Below are 21,956 nucleotides of genomic sequence, written 5' to 3'. Positions count from 1 at the left end.
GGTGATGGTGTTGAGTGGCTGTGGCTGTTATGTTTTGGATGCTGGTGTCTCGCTCTTGTCTTCTTTACGAATTTTTAAGCGTAGGGGTTTGTGGGTGATGTGGGTGTGTGTTTTATATTGTATTGTGTGTGTGGGAGTGGTGTGTGTATGTGTATCAGGTGTGTGGGATTCAAATCGTCCAATGTGGCTGAGTTTTGTTCGTTTGTGTGTATTCTGACCGCGCCGGTGTGTCCCGCCAATGGAATACCGCGTTTGAATGACCGCCGCGTGGATTCGTGGGTCGTAATGGCATGGGCGTATTTCTGTTGGCGTGGCGGTGGAGGTTTGGTCACCTCCACCTTTCCGCCGACCGCTGGTCTGGCGGTCTGTTGTGGCGGTCGGATTTTCGGAGGTTTGCCTTCTGCGGGTCAGAATGACCGTGGCGGGTTTCCGCGACCGCGGCGGGATTATGGAGGATTTCTGACCGGCGGTAGGCGCCTTTTACCGCCGAGGTCAGAATGAGGGCCAAAGTGTAAAGCATTCAAATATCACAAAACAGTAATTAAATAAAACACAGGAAACAGTTTAAAAATCCAAAACCAATTTATAAAAATAGCTTATATTTTTATCTTTAAAATTACACAAAAACGATTAAAATCGGTTCAGGGGAACCGGAGATATGAATTTTTAAAGTATTATTATTTTCTAGCGCTTAGAAACAAAAAGCGCCAATCGGGTCATCTGGTTGCACCAGGACCGGGGCAAAGTCAAACTTTCAGGCCGACCGCGATGGAGCCCTGCTCGGCTACAAGTCGCGGGAGGCCTCGGTTAAAAAGTTACCTTCTGACTTAGTCTCTTTTTTGATGTTTTTCTTCCCCGGGACGAACCTGCCAGTTGAATCCGACCTCCTGGAGCCCTTGTCCGGATACGCGAAGTCGGTTTCCTCTGTGGTGATTTTTACCTTTGGACTTAGTCGTTTTTTCGAGATGAAAATCCTTCGACCGGGGTAAACCTGGATCTTGATCCGACGTCCATGGAGCCCTTCTCGGATACGATGGCTGGGAGGTCCTGGTCAACTTTTTACGTTCGGACTTAGTCTCTTTTTTGGATGTTTTTCTTTACCGGGACGAACCACGAAGTCAGGCCGGGTCGCGGTTGAGGCAAGCCGGCTAGAATTTCCGCGTCGGGTCGGTCACTTTATGGAGCTTTTTTTCAAAAATTCTCCAATCTTTTCCAAACTTCTGGGGCTTCACCCAGATGTTCTTTCAAGGTTCTTTTGGGGTCCACAGCTCACCCCAAGGGTCCAGAAGTTCTGTGATGGTCCTTGGGAAGTGCGGACTTCAACTCCCAGAATGCACCTGGCGCAAACTCCTTTTTGGCCACTGGACAGTGGTCAGCTGGTCGCTTTCTTCAGGAGTTGGTGCAGGGGACTCTGGTTTAGCAATTTTTCACCTGTAGCAAACAGGGAGTCCCTCCTTGAACCAGTTGAAGCCAGGCAAAGTCCTTCTTGTGGTGAAGCCCAAGTGTGCAGCTGGTGCAGTCCTTCTGAGTGCAGGGTCCAGGTGCAGGCCAGGGGTCCAGCAGGGCAGTCCTTCTTCTTCTTTAGTTCCTTTCTTGTTGAATTCTGGAGGGGATCTGAGATGTGGGTGCAGGTCTGCCAGTTTTATCCTTGCTCCTGGGTGAAAAGCAGGGGGGCCCTGGTTCTCCAATCAGGGACAGGGTCGTCCCCCTGTGATGACCACTTCCTGGGAAGTGTGGCAAAAATCCATCCCAGAAGGCAACAGTCTCTAAAAATCCAACATGGATGAATCTGATTTTTGGAGGTTACATCTGGCTGAGCCCACCCCCTGGTGTGGCTAAAAATCATAAACACACCCCTCTCCTGCCCTCTCCTAAACTAATCAAGGGGGCACCTAATTGTCTGGGGTTGCAGGATGTGGGGGTGTTGCTGGGTGCTGCAAATGTTCTTCTCTGCCTTTGAAGACCAGTTTGGCAGCCCTCCCCCTTCCTGCCTCACCATCTGCTGAGGGGAGATTCTCTCCCCCAAGCACATTCCTTTGTGTGAAGCCTGGCCACTTCACACCTCATCAAGGCAGCCTGGCAGAAGCTGCTGCAGGCTGGCTAATCAGAGCACAGCAGCAAAAACAATGCAGAGCTGAAATTGGCAACTTTTTAGGTAAAGTCTAAACTTTTTACCTGGACAAGTTATATTAAATCCAACAACTGGAAGTTGTGGGATTTATTACAACAATCAATTTGGTACCAAATTCTTGGTATGTAACATTTAAGGAGACTTTAAAATTTAAAATAAAGTCTGCCCATTCTAGCCTATGAAGGCCATTTACTTAAATGAGGGAAAAACGAATTTGGCTGTTTTTACCTCACCAGGGCTTATAAATCTATTTTTATAAAGTCCCTGCTTATAGTTACATGGCACCCAGCCCTAGGGGCACATAGGGCACACCTTAGGGGTGACGTATATGTAAAAATAAGACTTGGGAAGTACCTTTAATTCCAAAGTCGAATTTGCCTATAACTTTAATTTAAAAGCAGCCAGCAAGGCAGGCTTGCTTTTAAAATGACACTGGGCACCTCAGCAGTGCACCTAGGTGTGCACCACCTATGCTGTGGTCCCTAAACCTACATGCCCTACCATATACTAGGGACTTATAGGTAGGTTAACTTAGCCAATTATAATTAGCCTAATTTGCATATCCATTTTACACAGAGCACAGGCCCTGGGACTGGTTAGCAGTACCCAGGGCACCATCAAAGTCAGGAAAACACCAGCAAAAAGAGGAAAATGGGGGCAAAAAGTTATTGGGCCTCTGCAATCAGCCCTGTTTTCTCACACCAGGAAAATGGAGATGTGGCAAAGAGTAGTCAACAGGGTGAATTTTGTAGGCAGCTGTTCATGCACAAGGGAGGAGATCAGGAAGAGGTGGAACAACCTCAAGGGAAGTTTCATTGCCGCCAGGCACCAACTGACGGTCAGCAAGACTGGCAGTGGTCCCCCACCTCCTCCCCAAACATTCACATCATGGGAAGAGAAGGTCTTGGCCATCCTGCATCCTGAGGGCTTGACAGGAGTACCTGGGGGAGTGGAGTCAGGTATATCACAACACCTATGATGTCACCCAAAAGTTTTGTCTTGCATGCTGACTGAGCACCTTTTGATATCTTAACAGCGAACTCACTCACCATCCCTGCACCCAACTGTCCGAATACCCCTGTCTGGCATCCCACATATCAACTAAACTCACCTGGGGGCACAGTGTCTGCGTATGGCGTGGGCAGTACAGGGAGTGACAGCACTGCAACTCCCAGTAGGCACTGTTCCACCATTAAGAAAACCAGAAATGTGTACCACAATGAATTGTGTGTTGTATGTCAACTAAACAATTGACTAAACCCACCTGAATGCTCCAGAATTGTGCAGTCAATGGCAATGACAGCAATCTGCCAGTGCAACACCACCAACACACATCAACAGCTGAGTCCTCTGCTAATCGGTCCCTTCTACCTCCCATCACCTATTGAAATAGACTTACCTGGGGTGAACACACAGATATGCAGTGTGCTGTATTTGGTGTAACCTGACACATATGGACAGGTAGAATGGTTACTCCTAATTTGATGAACAAGTCACTTTCCACATTACATTTAGCAGCTGTCTGTTGACTCAATACTGATTTACTGCTAACTGGGAGGTACCAGGAAAAATATAAAGCTACACAGCTGCCAAGATATGAGTCTATGAACAGACGTCCAAATGTCAAGATCCATCCTGTAGCAAGATGTATGATATAGGAATTGCCTGTATCCCACATAGCTGTTCTTCAGATTTTGAAAGCAGGTATCACTGTCATATCAGGGGATCAATCAAAGCTTTTATGTACATGGCTCAAAGCATATCTACCTGTCAAAGTTTGAAACCACATGTTGCATTATAATCAGTAACTGTCTGTTCCACTTCTTCAACAGGTCTACTTGCCATTGGGACCATGGAGAGGACACCTGAGAGAGCCACTTCCCCCCTAGATGAAGCCGTCAGTGATGAAAACACCCCTGGATGTGTGGACAATCAGGATGACTCTGGCCCATAGCTACATCCCAAGTAACAATTTGCCCCCAAACCAGTGTCCTTCGGACAGTTTCTACCATCATGTGCCCCCCAATACTGGTACCGGAGTCACTTCTAGAATACCCTGACAATGAAGGACCTGCCACCAGTGGCAGTGGGCAAACTGTGCCATGGGTGCAGGCACGGGGGGTAGGGTGGAAGGGAGATATGGTGTGGGCCAGTGGATTGAGGCTGCTAGGGATTCAAATGGCCAGGACACCATCTCCCAAGTCTTCGAAGCTTACCAACAGTCCCAAGGAGTGATGGGCCACGTATTTGCCATGTTGGGGGAGATCAAGCAGCTGCATAGGGACAACTACCAGGAAGTAATGCAACAATGGGAGGCCCTCAATTCCACCATGGTCTCCCTAACATGGGTACTGAGAGACATCAACACCATTCTGAGCAGGGTCTGTCCACAACACCAAACCCCTTCCCCTGGCCATGTAACATACGCCCCTTCTACATCTGTAGCAGCCAGTGGAATGGAGGTTCTGTCAGGGGTAGGGCATGCCTCAGACACTCCTGCCTCAGTAGCTGAAGAACCCCCCGCAAACTTTGTCGTCCACCAAAACAACCAGGAGGTGCAGATGCCAAGACTAAAACCACTGCCAGGAAGTGATCCTCTAATGACTGGTTCCCCTTGTGTGCCACTAATACACCCTGTGGACTTTTCTACGACCACTGTCCATTTTCACGGATAGCAGGACACTGGACTTGAAACTCCAGTTGTTGTAGCAGCTACCCTGATGATAACATCCACCATGACTGAACCCTTAACTGTTTGCACATTTTTGCGTTGATCCCATTCATTACATTTTCCTGTGCACTTGTAAATAAACACAACTAAAAACACAATAAATGTTTGAGAGTCATATTTCAACAATTTTGAACAGTTAACTGTGAAATCTATTGTTTACACATGATACACACAATGTAGCAAATGTGGGATGGGACAGGTCACATGTACTGTTGAATCTAGGTTCAATGCATACACAATGATACAAGTGATGGACAATCATCAATCCACATTTCTAGCACTGTGCAGCACATAGGCTGACCACATGCCAATGATCACACAGTGAAGTACATTTTCACAATTTAGTGAGTCAGCATAGGTTATAGTAACTAACATCCCACAGACCACTGAAGTAAGGGACATGTCGGATTTTGTCTATCCAAATGGGCAAATAGATTGGTGTGATTTGTCATTAGCTAAACCCTTAGCACATACCCATACCACACCTACCAAATAAACATACCCAATAATGCAGACAGAGGTCAGTACAACAGTGCCCAGTCAGGGAACCTTCCACTTACTAGGCATACAACTCACCTATGTCAGTCTTGACACACATGCGCAGTGGCCTGCAATGAGGAAAGACAGTGACAGCTACATACAAGTAAGATAGTACCATTATCACACCAATAAGAAGGTTGAGTGAAGGAATTGCTCAGGAAGACATTTGTCATAGACAGATGACCACACATATGACACCATTGGACCGACATATCATGCCAAACAGGTTTATTGTGTGGAACAGAACACTGTCATCCCACTGTCCTGACAGCCTGGGCATGGAACTCATATACCACCAATTTAATGTCAGACAGTACCTGGATCAAACCATGTCCACTTCACGTCAGACCAACAAAATCCACCTGCCAGTGACACAATTCATAAATGGCCCCATGAGGATGGCATTATGAAGAGATCTGGAAAATACAAATTTGAAACAAGGATTTTAGGCAGGTAAGGGTAAACATGACCTACAAATACATGTCCCAAATACAATGGCAACTCAAAATGTACATTGTGACAAACACTAACAAAAAAGATAATCACAATAGTTTAAGCTCCATTTACTATTTTGCATTAAAAGCTGGGCTATGTATTGCAAAGCAATGAATAACGTGTGAAGGGCATGGAAAGAACCTTCTCAGACATCCCTTACCCCACCACTACCCCACTGAGTCAATCAAATTACAGAACAACACATACCTACAGTCAGGTGAAGTACTGATTGATGAGATCTGCCCAGATGTCTCCACCTTCATCCTCATCACTGTCATCTTCACTTGCCATTTCTGTATTCGAACCCATTGGAACTGCTGGCTCCCCCTCATCAGGAATGTATGGGATCTGACACCTCAAGGTGAGGCTGTGGAGCATGCAGCAGGCCACAATGATCTGACACACTTTGGCAGGTGCGCAGGGGAGGGCTCCACCAGACTTATCAATGCTACGGAATCTTGCCTTCAGGAGTCCAAAAGATGACTCCATGACACGCTGTGTCCTTCTATTGGCTTCATTGAAGCAGACTTCCACTGGCGTGATTGGGAACTTCACTGGTGCCAACAAGCAGGGACAGATTGGGTAGGCAGAGTCTCTTGTAAGGAATCGTTACATGTGTGCAAACATAAATCTTGGACATCCTTACATCTAGCGGCAGACATAGGATACTAACACACATGACATCTGTGACTTACTAACCAGCCAAGCCCTCTCTAGGTGCTGTTGTGTCATCAGCTCTGGGACAGCGATGTTCCACATGATAAAGGCATCATGGACTGCACTCGGGTACCGTGCACATGCTTGGGAAATGTAGAGGTCCGACATTAATGGAGTTGAAGTTCTTCCTGTTCCGATAAACCTGTTCATTGCCATGTGGGAGAACCAAGGCTACATGGGTACCATCAATGGCTCCCTCTACATGTGGTATGTGTGCTAATCCATACAAACATGCCTTCACATGGGCCAAATCCTCACCTTGTGGAAATCTGATGTAGCTGTCCAGGTGTTTTAACAATTCAGACAGTACAGCCTTCAAGACCAGACTGAACATAGGCTGTGACATGCCTTCAGTTAGGGCCATGGTATTCTGAAAGGACCCTGTAGCTAGGAAACGCAGCACTCACATGACTTGTACAATAGGTGGTGTGCTATTTGGATGACAAATGGAAGGCATCAGATCTGGCTCCAACTGACTGCATAGAACCATAACTGTCTGCTTATCCAGGCAGTAGATCTGAATGACATGTCTATCCTCCATGGTCTGCAAGTCCGCTAGTGGACGGTACACTGGAGTTTGTCTGACCATTCTCATTCCAGGGTAAGTATGTGAGGGAAAATAAGAAGGTATGTCCATCATTCATTGTGTCCCTTGTAAGTTTCAAAACATATGTCTTATATCATAATGTGATATGGCATATGATACAGTAGGAACATGATACACAGCACAGACCAATGTTAATGATGTCAAATTAGTGGAATCTCATCCCCTTCCCTCATGGAAATGTAAACACATGATTAAGCGAGTCTCTTTTATATGGACATCCAACTATGGATTGCATTTAAAAGCTAAAAAAACGATCTAGCCAATTGCCAAAAGGGTGCTGACTGTGCTTTTAAAGATACCTTACTTTTATCTTATCAGCATGACAACATGCCACTTCAATCTGGACATTCATACATGGTTAGTTAATGCCAGCACTCAGGACTATGCAGTAGATAAGCTACCAGCCTTGTGACGCAACTTGAAATTAACTTTTTCAACCATATAAGGGCCTTAAAATGGCGACTGCCTGACCCACTGTACTGGACATTAGGAGATTACTTGCGACCACCGCCGGACGTTTTCATGGCAGTAGGTGGATACAACCGCTGTGGACTTTGCCATTGGAACACGCGTTGACCGTCTCTTACGTGGTGGACGTGACCACTATCTCATACTTCATCTCTCACTGCTGCCAGCAAGACCTCCATGACCTGAGCTGCTGTGTACTGTCTCAGGGAGCAATCATGCCATGCCCTACAGGTGATAGGGCCACTGCTTTCTCACCCGAGGAGTTGGAGAAGCTGGTGGTGAAATCCTACCCCTGTATGAACAGCTCTATGGTGCACCAGAGGAGCAGGTAAGTGCACCATGTGCACATATGTCTCATTAGCTTGACTATTCCTTGACATGGGAAGCAAAGGCCAATGGGCACATTTTCCGATTCTGTCCTTAAAGTCTTTTGAGTGCTAAAGTTGTGCTAGAATGGGTGACTACCTGGCATGTGCTAATATTTGGTGACAGAGTTAGAGTCCTGAGACATTGTGGAGAGTGTGTCATGTGTGTGCCTGAGCCACCTTGTGACTGTCGCACATGGTTAGTGGAGGTGTTATGCCAGACCTTGCCCAAAAAAACTCATCTTCATATGTGTTGGGTGTCTGGTCATATGTGAAAACATGACAGCTGGTGCTGGAGATGCATGTTGTCTGCACGTTTCCAGCTCACATTTGCCTTCACTGTATATGCTCATCTATCACTGGAGTGGATGTTCAAGACAGTCTGTGTTTGGCTTGCTGAACTGACTTGTAAATAACTCTGCTTGTTTTAGTGTGGTACATGTGGACATGACATTCTTTCTTGTCTTTGTCATCCATGCAGTCAACGCCCATCAGAAGAAATAGGATTTGGTGTGCCATCACCAACAAGTGCGGACTCTGGGGGTCCACCGCCGGCAGAGCACCCACTGTTGAAAGAGGTGGGAGGTCCTGAGACGCTGGGCCCGGAAGACCGCAGAGGACCAGCTGGGGCTGTCCTCCCAATTAGGGCGGGGTGCCCGTCGAACCATGCGCCCCTCTAATGGCCCACATTTTGGCAGTGGCCTACCCTGAGTTGGATGAGCGTTTGAAGGCAGCACAGCAGTCACAAGGGGGTAAGTACAGACCTAACATATGTTTGACCCTTTAATAGGTGAATGAGTGATGGAACTGTTTGTTAGCTCTGACAATATGGTAAGTGCAAAGTATCACAGATCTCCTGGGAACACATTGATGTACAATAGCTATCTATAGCACTCAGGTGGGCACATACAAGTATATTTTGAAACATGTTACGCAACTATGTTGTCCCATCAGTACAAGGTACATGATGGTGCACATATGGCTGTTTCATATGTGCACTAATATGCTGCTTTTTCTATCCTGTTTGTTGACAATTCTCACCAACAGGTCAATCCTCTCAAAGTCATTGCTCTCCATCCTCTGCAATGTCTCAAGATTCATGTCTATGTACTACATAGGGTCAGACATAATCAAGTCATCTCTAGTGTTTTAATGGTTTCTAATAAGTGACAGAATCATGTGGGGCTGTGATGTCCATCTGACATGTCACATGACGTACAAGGTTAATATCTTCACACCTGTTGTAAGGTAATCCGCTATGGTAAGTGAGGAATATAGATAGACATTTGTGATGTCTATGTCTTATCAGAGTGGACAATATGCGTGTTGGATACCATTGAGGTGTTGAAACATTTTTATAGGCACACATATATTGGTATCAGAGGTAGGAACGTAACTACCATGCTGATGTTGTGGTAGTAGAAACCGGCCACACACCTTTGTCCATAGGCATACTGTAGTAGGTACAATACATAGGCAATGGTAGCCTATTCACAGCTACGGCCCAGGCAGTAATTTGTTGACATCATGTGTCAATGGAAAGGTTCAGTAATGACTCACCATTGGTATTTGTTATGCGTACCTGCTGTTGCTATGAGACCTCCCTGTTTTGTAACCTCATATGTGCCATCACATCTATTTGGTGCAGTTGTGGTAGTTCATACACTGTTGACTTGCATCTTGGATGGTGTACCAGTTATGTTAGCATCACATATGCTTTGGCTCTAGGAATCCTCCACAGACAGATGTCAGGCATGCCATGGCTTATGTGTGGGTAGTGATGTTGTTACTCAGTCAGTGGCCTATTGATGGACTAATTGAATAGTTAGCTAGGTCTAGTTCTGACCTTCCTGCACTGTACAGTAGTCCATTTGATACATACATTTTATTGACAACTTGTTATTGTTTGTGGGTCATTGGTCTGAGCTTACTTGGTCCTTAAATGACTGATATTGTTTGTTTTATGGAGACCATTTTCCTATATGCCTTGGTCCACATTGCATTGTCACTCCTTGGTAAGTCACAAGTGGTGCATGTGTGTGACATGTGTTCTAACTCCTTGACTAAAATTTGCCATGTGTGACAATTTGAGGTGTTACATATTGGCATGTGCCCATAGTGTATGGTAGTAACTATGTGAAATGAAGAAAGTATGGCTTGTTCGCACAAGGCTTGCTTACCTTTCTTTAACATGTGTCATTGCCTGGTACATGATATCAGGGTAAAGTATTTGTGTGTTAAGTATGTGTTTTAGATTTGTGGTAAGCTATTTCACATTTATGAAATATTGCTTTATTGATGCTTAACTATGTTGTTCTGGATAGGTAACCTGTATCAAGTGGCATTGTCACCCTGTCATGGTATGGTCAGTGTGATTGATCAACTTAAATCATGGTATTCTAGGTGTCTGTCAGCTAGATTTGCTGGTGTGTTACAATGTTGATTGTCAGTGACATACATTGTATTTTGTTGTGACATGATGTTGGCACTTTACTGACACTTCCTGGGGGTGTTAGTGAATAGGATGTTATAGGACTTATGTGTAATGTATGATAAAAGTGGTATCCTGAGAATGTGATGACTCTACTTCACTTTTTTAGTTTCAGCATCAGCACTGGCAGGTGAAAAAGACAGGGCACAGCTAAGTGGGGAAACTTCTGGCCACAGGACCTCCAGTCACTACACCATAGACACAGAGGGACCCAGTGGCCCAGAGAGTGAGGGGAGTGCCATAGGGGAGACTGGATCTACTGCATCTTCTTCCGAATCCTCTTCCAGTTGCCGCTCCCTAGTGGTGGGGAACCAATCTGGGTCCACCCAAGTACCATCTCTGTCTCCCACCCCCCATTCTATCACCAACCTCCCTGTTGCTCCCTACCCTGTTGGCCATGCCCACCCACCCAAGAGGGTGGGCATCTCCTTTGCCGCAGGCACCTCTGCCCCAGCCCCTATTAGCCCTGCTGCCCTCAGAGAGGAGGCTAATGACTTCCTGAGGTCAATCTCTGAGGGTCAGTCGACCATTGTGAATGCCATCCAGGGACCGGCAACTCAAATCCAACAGAGCAATGCGTTCCTGGAGGGCATTCATGGTGCCCTAGCTAGCTTACAGAGATTTATTCAGGCTCTGGCCTCCACACTGATGGCAGCCAGTCACCCCTTGTCTAGCGTTCCCCCTCCACTTTCCTCTTCCCAGTCCAAATCCCTCCTTTCCTGCCCCAGCCAAAACACACAAACAGACTTGCATGCTTCCACCTCAACAGACAAGGGAAGTGTACACAAACATAAGCACCACAGAACACACCCCAGGCATGCACACAAACAACATCCACCTCCATGCACAGCAACAGTCATGACCTGCCCTGGCACCCCCACCATCCACAGCATCACAGATACAACACCAACATTGTAGGTGCACCTTGGTGCTAATCTGTGTATTTTCTGGCATGTCGGTTAGCATGTATCCCATACAGCTTCAAACAGTATGACATTTTTTGACCTCACTCTCCATGTTAAGAAATAGCTCAACCAGTAGAGGCAACATTTTCAGTGTACCTGTGAATTGGCTAAAGCTACCCAATTGTGAAATAATAGGATGAACGTTTAATTTGTACCAAAGTTCTGGTTTGCTACAAGAAATGGGTGTAAGATGAAAACAAATACAATGTGCCAGAGTTAGAGTTTTGGCAAACAGGATATTCCATTGCAAATGTGACAGAGTACCACGTGTGCCAAATGCTTGGTCCACCTTCCTCATTTTTAAATTGGCAGACCCTTATGCTTTATACCACCCACCCTATTTAGGATGGACGGTATAATGTCGGGCTTTTTCCTGATGAAAAACTTGCCAGTGGGGGACAGTAAAAAATAATGATTTCCCCATCACCTCCTGTGAAAAAACTCCTAGGGTGTAGCGGACATTAGTTTTTTAGCTTTCCAGAAATAAACTCCTAACAAGCTCACTGTCAGGACCCTAGTCAGCTCCCCAAGAACAGGAATTCTTAAATTACAAAGACAGGTCCATAAGCTTGACTTATTTACTCCCATTACAGCACTGTAGAAAGGTTCAGGTTACTGCAAACTAGGGCATGCCCAACAAAACGTGTTCTCAAACATTGTATCTTCGCACTTAGTAGTGCTAAGCATTGCCTGGCAATATACTGTACGTAAACTCTACTGCATCCTTATTTGTATTGAGCCAAACTCTTGCGAAAAGACGCAAGACTTCCTGGTTGGTGGTCACCATGGGTGGGGCCGAACTATAAAAACACACTTCACCCAAGACTAACCACGGTTCAGTAAGACTATGGGCCTTATGAGTTTGGCAGTGGCATTCTGCTCAAGAGTATTACAATGGTCACCCGGGGCTGACTGGCAGGAACATTATAGTACGTGGTTCCGGCTGGGCTGCTCGGTGGGAACAGTGCTACGATATTGGACTCAGCTCTCTTAAGTGACACAGCAGACAGTACACATTCCAACGGTGCTGGGCAGGGGGGCTCCTGCACTGCCCAGGTCATAGCATGACCAGTGCAGGGGCTGCACTGTGGCTCCCGGCACTGGCTTTCCGCCTGCCTTCCCATGGCAGGGACCACACCATGAGAAGGCTGGCAGAAAGCTTAGTTGTAATCAGCCAGGTGCCGTTGAAACGAGTACAACTCAGACCAGCATCAGACCATCGAAAATCACGTTCAAAGTGGAGATGGCGGTGCCTTGGTGGATCCACCCACCAGGGTTGTACTGTGGCAGCCAGACCACCACAGTGGCGGCAGTCCGATCATCACTGCGAGGCTGGTGGTGCTTGGAATGCCAGGCTCATAATGAGGCCCTATCTCCTCATGATGGCTGCATGTTGGGAGACTGCTGTGCAACTCACCAGAAGCTGTTTGGAAGGCATTCTGAGGATCAAAAGTGAGGAATTCTTACAGTGGTAGCCTTCTTCTTCAGGAGGCCCTCTCCGGCTGGGGTGGCACACAGCACCATATCTCATCATATCCACTTCTACCCGAACTTATTTAAAAAGGAGTCATTTTTTTTAGCTACAGCGTATTTACCATTACTGTTTTGGGCGCTTCAAAGACAACAATTAATAAGTGACACTTAATTCCAAGTTGTGTAAAGGATAAGACTTTGAAAGGACATTCTGGAACATTAATGTGCATCCAAAACCCTTTTGTCATGCCCCAAGTTCAGTCTGCCGGTATGCTATGACTCTAAAGTACTTTTAACAAGTTTATTACTCTATGTATTATACGTGTATAAAGTTGACTTTGATATAGTCTTACAGGGTCTCAGCTCTACTATTCTTCCCTACCTGTATTCTAAAGTGCAGTCTTTTCATCACCGCCTGGGATTCCCCAACAGCTCAGTAGATCCTCTTTGAATCTCCTGAGTCTACAAGAGACAGGTAGGTGAATTACACTTCTAATACTGAAAGATCTTACATGCATTAACTAGAATTGAAACAGGGTGAATAACCAAGACTCGTTGTTTACAAGATCTTTTCCCCGGAATCCCCTTCCTAATCTCCTCCCTCCAATATTTAGGGAGCCATCATGTACAAATTGTGGCTGCGCATCACGATACGGTAGAGACAGATACCTTTTTACTGTCGCATAAGTATACAAGCCTGACACTCCCGCTTTGGGTGTTTGTTTCTGAAAAGTAAAAAGAGTAAAAAGTTTGGCCGTCCACCAAACGTTTTGTACATTGAAAAGAAAAGCTGTTACAGCAGTTTCTTTCAATGTATAGAGATGAACGCAAGTCCGGCAGCAGTCTCTAAATGTGGGTAGTCCATCAGGATGCAGGCAGGCAGAGTACTAACCACCAAACAGTAAATCAAGCCCTCTCGCTTAAATTGTAGTCACTAATCGATAGCGGGTGAAAATCACAAATCACACCCATCATTTCTCAAGACTTCTTTCTCGTATTGGATTTTGCTAATTGATCGGGTGAAAATCTAACCCATTATTTCGCAAGAACTCTTTCTAAAATTGTAGTCTCTAATTGATGCCTGGTGTAAATCACATATCACGCCCATCATTTTTACCAGATGAGCTTCTTGTTGTCCTCTGAGCAGCCCAGAGGAGGAGTGGTGACTGGGCATATTTCAAGCTCAGGTCTATTTCACTTTGTAATTTAGGGCCCAATTTATGAAAAGTTAGCGCCTTATATTTTGTAAGTTTGTGCCGTTTTTGCGTCAAATAATGACGTAAAGGTGGCGATAACTTTTCATAAATCAGGCCCTTAGTGCTTAGGTGTTATAAACAGCATTTTGTGGCCTTAAGATTTGCCTTTGGCAAAATACATATCTTCACCAGTCTCAGCATCTCAAATGCCAGGTCACTTCCCGTGCGATTCTCGATTTGAACACACAGGGTTCATGGGTTGAAGGACTACACGAGCAGATATGCTCAACAAAGACGGTAATATTAACCTTTGCGCAGATTTCCGGAATCCTTTGGTTGCTATCGCGATATATTTCCGTTGCACCATAAGTCATGCATCTAAACAATGTGTACACTTCTCGTCCTGTATTTCCTTGCCGCGTTATTGCTTATATGAAAGAGGATTACTGGCATTCAGAGAAACAGCTCCAACTGGTCTGGTGGCCCACAGAAAGTCCTGTTTGCATAAAGTTGTACAACAAATGCAATGTTAGTTTAACACTATCCTCTTGAGCTCAAACACAGATGCTGGCACGCTTTTAAAGCCACACGAGTAAAATTACATGTATGCCTTTTATTCTTTTGTATTCTTATAATTTTCTAAAAATGGGAAACTCCAATAAATCGCAGGCCAGTATTTCAAAAAAGAATTGTAGAAATATAATCACGAGAGTAAATGAAAACAAATTCAACCATCAGACAAATTCAACAAATGGTTACAGGAACAGGCTGGTAAGGAGACTTTCGTCATTCTGAAAGCTTTTAAGAAAGTATATCTTTAAGGCCAGTAAATCAAACATCCACGCAGCATTAGGATTAGTCATCACTTTTATGAGTTGCGCTCATAAATATGAATTATTGTGTACACATAAGTTACATATTGAGCTAAACGTAATGAATTATCTTCTTGAGGAGCCGTTCTACAGCCGGGTATGGAGCCGTTTTAGCAATTTCAGCAGTAAGGCGCCACTTTGACACTAGAGGCATCAAATATCTCCCTCTCCTCAGCTAAAGGGGCGCGGGAGAAGGCTGGGGCGGGTTGTTGGCACAAAATACCTTTGCCGAACTCCCCAGGAAGCTTTCAATGTCTTGGTAACCATTGTGTGAAAGGTATCAGGGTCTTTCCATAGGAGCACTTTGGCTGGCTTTTATGTTGTTCATACCAGTGGCACCCAGCTTGGTGCCAAGAAAATGAATAAAAGATCAGGACGGAGCAGTTCAGATAAGGAGTGTGTGCCTGTCAGTTTTCATGTATTTTCCTGTCACTGTGTGCTGCCGCCCGCATTAGTGTGCCAAGATCAGGTGCCCGGTTACTTGGTCAATGTAACAACTGGTAATGAGTATGGTGGTCACCAGTTTGTGCCAATAGATGGTAGGCCCTATCATAGAGGATATTGCTGGTGCCATGTATATATATGCAGCAATGGTGCTCAATCTGGCTTTGATTCCTATCAACAAACCCAACATGCACAATCCATTCTACCTGAAATGAGTCCAAACATGGTGGATCCCTATTCATATTTCAAGCATGATTGGGAAGTGAGTGAAATGTTGAGGCCAAAATGTATTAAGAGGAAGTTTAGGCACAGATTCTACAAACATCTAGAGCTCCCAATTTCATCAAGTGTTATTAGGTGAGCCTAGAATGACACCTACATGCATTCTGAAAGTACAGCATGCTTCGTGACTATCAGTAACCAGGACTGCATTGACGCCTGTCACCATGAAAAAAGAGCTAATAAATAAGACTCACAGAATTGCCACCGGTGGGACCAAGAACAATTTCAAATGGCTAAATTGGGTGGAAAAGAGAAAGGCAGATATGTGTACTCTGGTGGTCAACTTTCCAATGAGAATGGTTACCTGGCATGAAGGCATATATCCTACACATGTGGAAATAATCGTTACAGTAAGTTTGGTAGGTCACAGTGTGCAGCACTCCAGAAAGCCTAAAGTAGGAGAAAGTACCAAATAGGTCAAGGAAGCCTCCAAGGATGATGAAAAGTATACATTACCTTCTTGATGAAAAACTTGCAAAATAATAAGAGAATCCCAACAACTACATCAAATATACAGTAAAGGCATTATTTCAGAACTGCAACCTGCAATTAAAGGACCTTATTGAAACAGGCGCCGTGGGCGATGTAATTGCATTACAGCTATACTCTTGAGCATGACCATGGTCCCATCTCACAGCCACCAATACGAATATCTATGCTTATTAAAGAGCAGCATAGATTTTCTACAGTACACATTCACCTGTCCAGTATAACCTGGAGAAGATGAAACAGTTTCTAGGACTTTTATAATCACATCCAGCAGTGACATACAATTGAGCTGTAGCACTGCAGAATAATTCCATCTCATACAATGTGCACTGTGTCAGCCCATAGGAAATAGACAACGCTCCGCATGATTATCAGCCATTTGTCTCAAGCGTTTAGTGCCTGTGAAATATGAAAATATAGCTGCATGAAAGACACCTCACTGCAATCTATTGCATCTTGCTATCCACACATCCTGTTCAACTGTACACAAGCAGGTTGAAGTAGAACTGTAAGAAACTAAAAAAAGCTGAAATTATAGACTGGATGTGAGGTTCTAGTTAATACTTAACTAAATAGTGAATTATGGCACAAGTAACAAAGAGTTACTCCTCAGAGTCACTCACCCTCCGTTCAACTTCTGTGACGCTTTTATCTAAACAAGATAATCTCTCCTCAGTTCTTTGTAGTGTTATTTTTCTTTTTTGTTCTGGCCAAAAAGTAATGGAATAGAAAAGAGGGATTTAATGCCTGATCCTCAATCTCTAGGAGGGGGTATGACATGTAACTTGTGGGAAAGGGAAATAATTTAATAAATACTAGTATAGTAGTTAAAGTCAGTCCATTAGAATAACTGAAGCTTATCTTTAAAAGACGCCACAGTTCCATACACCTTACAAAATAAAGGGTGAGCATATTTGTGAGGTGAAAAATTGAGTAACTCTGAATTATGTAGGCCTCTGACATTCAGTAGGTATGAAAGGGGAATCTTGATGCACCACACCAAAATCTAAAATGATGGGCGTGACCTGGAGAGACAAGAAGAGGTAGAACGCTGACAGCTAGCAGCATAACTGTTACAGCCTATTACTGGAAAATATATGTATGGCCTCCTCCCAGGCCCCCCGGGTTCTTCATGCTGTTGTGTTGATATGGAAAAAAACAGGAGTGAAATGCCAGAGACCTTGAAGTGGTGCAAAATGGTAGGTGTGAGAGAGGGGACCCGAGGGCGGGGGAGCGTTGCCACCCGACCCACTGCGAGCCGAGTAGGAAGAAATAGAATGGCAATGAAAAGATTTAATTGCCATTTTACTTCTTCCTACCCACACACTAGCCCAGAGACATGCTGGGAGTTCCCTCTGCTGCCAGAAGAAGAATTAGCAGAGGACTGCCTCTACTTCAGGCAGCAGAGAGCTGGAGCAGTGCGTGGACTGGATGCTACAAAGTGCGCATGTCACTTTTTCCAGTTGATTTGCACCGGCCAAAGTGACATGCACACTTTGAAGCTTTCCACCTAGCTGTCTTAAGACAGCTGGGTGGAGACCAGGCACAGGCCTCCAAGGCCTGAAGGAGCATCCAGCCAGGATGCTCCATCCAACCTAGGCGCTTCTTTCATGCTGGTTAACAGCACGAGAGCAGCATCTTGGTTGGTTAGGGGAGCTCTTCCTCTATAGGAGAGCATAAGCAGAGAAGGACGAGCAGCCCGTGGGTAGGTGCCTTTTTTTTAAATGTGTGATGCATGTGTGTAATGAATGTCTGTAATGTAGCTAAATGTGTAGTGCATGTAAGTGTAGTGTTTGTGCTTTAGTTAGTGTTATTTGGGCTTTTGGTGGGAGGGGTGGTTTACTTTAGGGATTTGGAGGGATGGGGTGTTTTTCTTTTTTTTTTTTTTGCAAAGTGGTGGGGCACTTTACTCGCCCCACCACTTTAAAAGGGTACAGGCGGCTGCTGAAGTCTGCATCAAAGTTTGGAATATAACTGCAATAAATTATGGTAAAGAGAGAAACTCTAGCCTCCCCACCTCAGTTTCAGATGTTGCTTCCATTCCCCAGAGCATACAGGGGACAGGTAAGGGGACAGGCCACTTGATTTGTTGGGTCTCTTCCACTGTGTGTGATGGCAGTTTCTCTAATCACAGGGGCTAATTCACCTAAAAAGAAGTACTCTTCAGTGCCAGGATTTGGTTAGCCAATACTTTAGTCTTCAAATGCTTTTTTCTTTCTTTTTTAATCCTTTTTCGTAATCAACGTGTGTTTAACATATCTCTTCCGGTTACAGTAATTCAAAGCCGGTAGTATTTTTACCTGTGCCAATACAAATCATATTATCCTGTCATGTGCTTAACAACTATAACGTGTTTTATACCTTTTCTAAGTATACTTGCCAGCTAGTAAACACTGCTCCTTTAGAATTACACAAAATCGTCTTTTTTTAATTTACAACTTTTTTGCAAGCATCTGGCTGCCAAATTTAGGCAGAGGCATACTTTTTCCTTTTTTATTTTTGTAGCATATGCTTGCAATAACAAATGCATAATTAAATCGATAAATGAATAAATAAACACTGCACCAGCTTGTTAAGGTGAGACCTATTATGTTTGCCAGTGCTTGTTTTCCAGTGTAAAGTGTTAGGATGTGTAGCTTACCAGTCAGGACTCAGTAGGCTGAGCAGTGTAATACATTGTGAAAGGCTTTGTATGGTGTTCTATTCCTTTTTGCGGCAGTCAGTGCTTTTTGACAGCAACAAGCATAATTATTCATATTATTATTTTTATCTTGGCCGTATGTGAATAAATACAGCAATACAACAGCAAACTAAAACAAGCATTTGCAATGCAATGGGTCTCGGGTTTGCTCGAGGTAGAGCTATTAGCATTGTAATTTCCTAACTAGACTTTTCTTGTTACTTAAATTGAAAATGGAAAGTAAATATTGACATAAGTGAGTTGATTCAAAGCGTCGTGGCCGCCATGAGCATAAGCGCGAGGGAGAGACACAAAAAGAAAAAGTTTGCTAGCAGTCAAACGTATTGGCAATCGTGCACTTATCAACGCAACGGGGTGTCTGCAAGGCGGTAACAAAACCACCCTAAGGAGGGACAAACGTAAAGCATTTACCAATGATATCAAAGGATTTTTTAAGGCAAGCCCAGGACTCAGTGACAATGATCGGCGTACAATGGGTGTGGTTAAAAGCCAACAATACTTACAACAGGTCAAAATGCTTGCGCGCTCGACCTAAAAATGCCATCAGCTTAATTTATAGGCATGAATTTGTAATGATGTATGTGCACACCTACAAAATGATGTGGACATTGTGGCCAAGTCATTGCACCTTTTTTCTGGCTTATATTTAATTTTGGCGATGCTACACAGCATTTTGCTTATCACCAAAAGGCGTTGGTAAAGCCTACAGCCCCCCCCAAAACAAATGGACGTATTGGATTTGCTAATGCGTGTGCATAACTTGGCCTTGTGCAGAAGCTCAAACCAGGCTCAAATACCAACCACTTGTATGATCTATGAAGGGTGCATGCGCCATTAAGGTATATCTACGAGGACAGATATCTAACACTCAACTAAATTAAAAAGCAGAAGCGTTAAATAAAAGGAAGCGCAGCAGCGTTTTGACGGCCAAACACATTCCTCCACCTCGATAGGCCACCTCGGAGCTTTCACAGGCAGATTAATTCCAACGGCTTTGGCCAACAGGGCCCACCAGCTTGCTGCGCACGCGCACTTCACTCAGCATCGAATAACACATCACACTAAATTAGGATAAATCATATCTCATAGACGAAAACCTGCACATCAAACACCGCTGTTCGTTTTACGTCTGCATTCCAGCATCTTACAATAGGCACAAAGTAAAACAGACCATCAAGCACAGCTGTCTCAGTACTTCACTTAGAATTGCAAGAAACAGCACACACTGTAAAACAAAGATTTGATTTATTGATGTTTAAAAATAACCAGTAACTAGGAAAGCACGTTCGTTTTTTACAACATATTGTTGCTGCAGTTGAATTATGGTTTCTTTATGTGTTTTAGCAGTGGGGTAATTTTATACATGAATTTAGCCATCAGTCGCACTGGTTTGTGCTACTTCCTCACAATGCCAATTGGATACTATTTCTTCTTCTTCTGACACAAAGTCCACTCTCATGTGCACGTTGTACAACCTTTAGATAGAGTTTTTTAAGCGGGGAGCGGGTGCTATTTCTTCCAAATGTGGTAACTGCATTGCTGCATCAGGGTATTTGCCCCAGAAAACGCACCACGCAACAAAATAGCATGTTTTCATAGGGAACAGCAGGAAATCTATATTATGGTAGTTATGGCGACTCCAACCTTTGCTCATAAAACTGTGAGCAGAATCTGAGCACTAGTCAACTGCCGTTCATGGCAGTCAACACTAATCCTTTTCTGTTATAATTAATCGCTGCAGTACTGAAAAATTTGAAAAAAGAGCGCCATCGCGCTGCTACAGTTCACTCGTAGTGAAACCTATCGGCAAAGTGCATAACAGGGTCGATGTCATGCAAAGCGATGGACTTCTGCCAAGCGAGATTGCGCTGTGAAAAAAAGATAAAAAGAAGTCCACAAACCTGACAGGAAACAGCGAGCCTCGCATGCTTTCAGTACTTGGTCGCTGTGCTCGAGGAGGGCTAACCACCGGAAAAGGCATGACCTATGCGTGCCTTCCTCTAATGAAAGCAAGCAGATTTTGAAAAGCAAGCCCACGAACCAATGAAAGACACTGACGTGACATGGATGGGGCTCCGAGCCATTTTCTATCTACTAAAGCGTCTCGCAAGCGAAACACGTGCGCAAGCGCATGCGACGCAGGCTCGACCCTAAAAATTGCATCAAAATAAGACTATGATTCACAAACATTTAAGGGTAAATAACAGTACAATTGTATAGGCGTAGGCTAAATACTATGAAACGTAATGGAGAAATAAATTAGTTGTACCGTATTGTGCAATAGGGAGAAAAAAATCATGGCATTGTAATACACACATACAAAGATCATTACTTGACGCTTAGAAAAAAATAAGCCTTGCTCACATTGTCTGATTCGTCCTTTTGCTCTTTTCAGCATGTTAGTATGTTTATGTTTCTGAATATTGCCTACCTCATCCTCCATCTGCTTGCAGTTTATTTAAACAAACCTTTCACCAATTCAGTTAGCTCAAACAAATGTCTGCTTGTTTGTCAGACGTCTTTACTTAATGTATATTTTGATGGGGTTTAACATTTTCGGGTGGGGCTTGTGGCTTTTCTTGACATTTCTTTTCAATTGCTGACTTTAGTGTAATGGAGAATATCCTGGTCTTTTTCCTAATAGTTACTTTGTTACTGCTTTCGGCGGAACTAAAGTAGTGGATGGCAGGACTGAACACGTGATTTGTCCCTTGAATCTATTCAGTTCCTGGGCAGTAACTGCGGCTGGCATCAGACACTCAAGTATTGTAAGTTTTTGTTTAAATTAGTTCAGTCATATTCGTATACCTTTGGCTACAGTGGGTAAGTGTAGATTGGCATAGGGAGGGAAGGTAGGAAACCTGGTATAGTCACTTTTGCCCATTTCTATGCGCTAGCCTGTGATATCAGGAGGATAAAAGCCCAAGGTTCCCACCCGTCAGCCTAGTGAGAAAGGGGTGACAGCATTGTCCCAGGCTCATAATTGAGC

General features: G+C 44.3%; 1 long non-coding RNA gene across 1 annotated transcript in view; it reads right to left on the bottom strand.

Moving 5' to 3' along the window:
* The window catches only part of LOC138258603 (uncharacterized), a 316,136-nt gene extending 295,219 nt beyond the window's left edge, over positions 1–20,917 (bottom strand). Inside the window, exons 1-3 of the long non-coding RNA XR_011198446.1 lie at positions 20,869–20,917; positions 5,720–5,818; positions 5,439–5,470 (exon numbers count right to left, since the gene is read on the bottom strand). This is a non-coding gene — a long non-coding RNA (uncharacterized lncRNA). The remainder of the gene's footprint in view (positions 1–5,438; positions 5,471–5,719; positions 5,819–20,868) is intronic.
* Between the last annotated feature and the right edge of the window lie 1,039 nt (positions 20,918–21,956).

Source organism: Pleurodeles waltl, chromosome 9 (assembly GCF_031143425.1).
Source record: "Pleurodeles waltl isolate 20211129_DDA chromosome 9, aPleWal1.hap1.20221129, whole genome shotgun sequence".
Classification (NCBI taxonomy): Eukaryota; Metazoa; Chordata; class Amphibia; order Caudata; family Salamandridae; genus Pleurodeles; species Pleurodeles waltl.
This window is presented reverse-complemented; position numbering and strand designations above follow the sequence as displayed.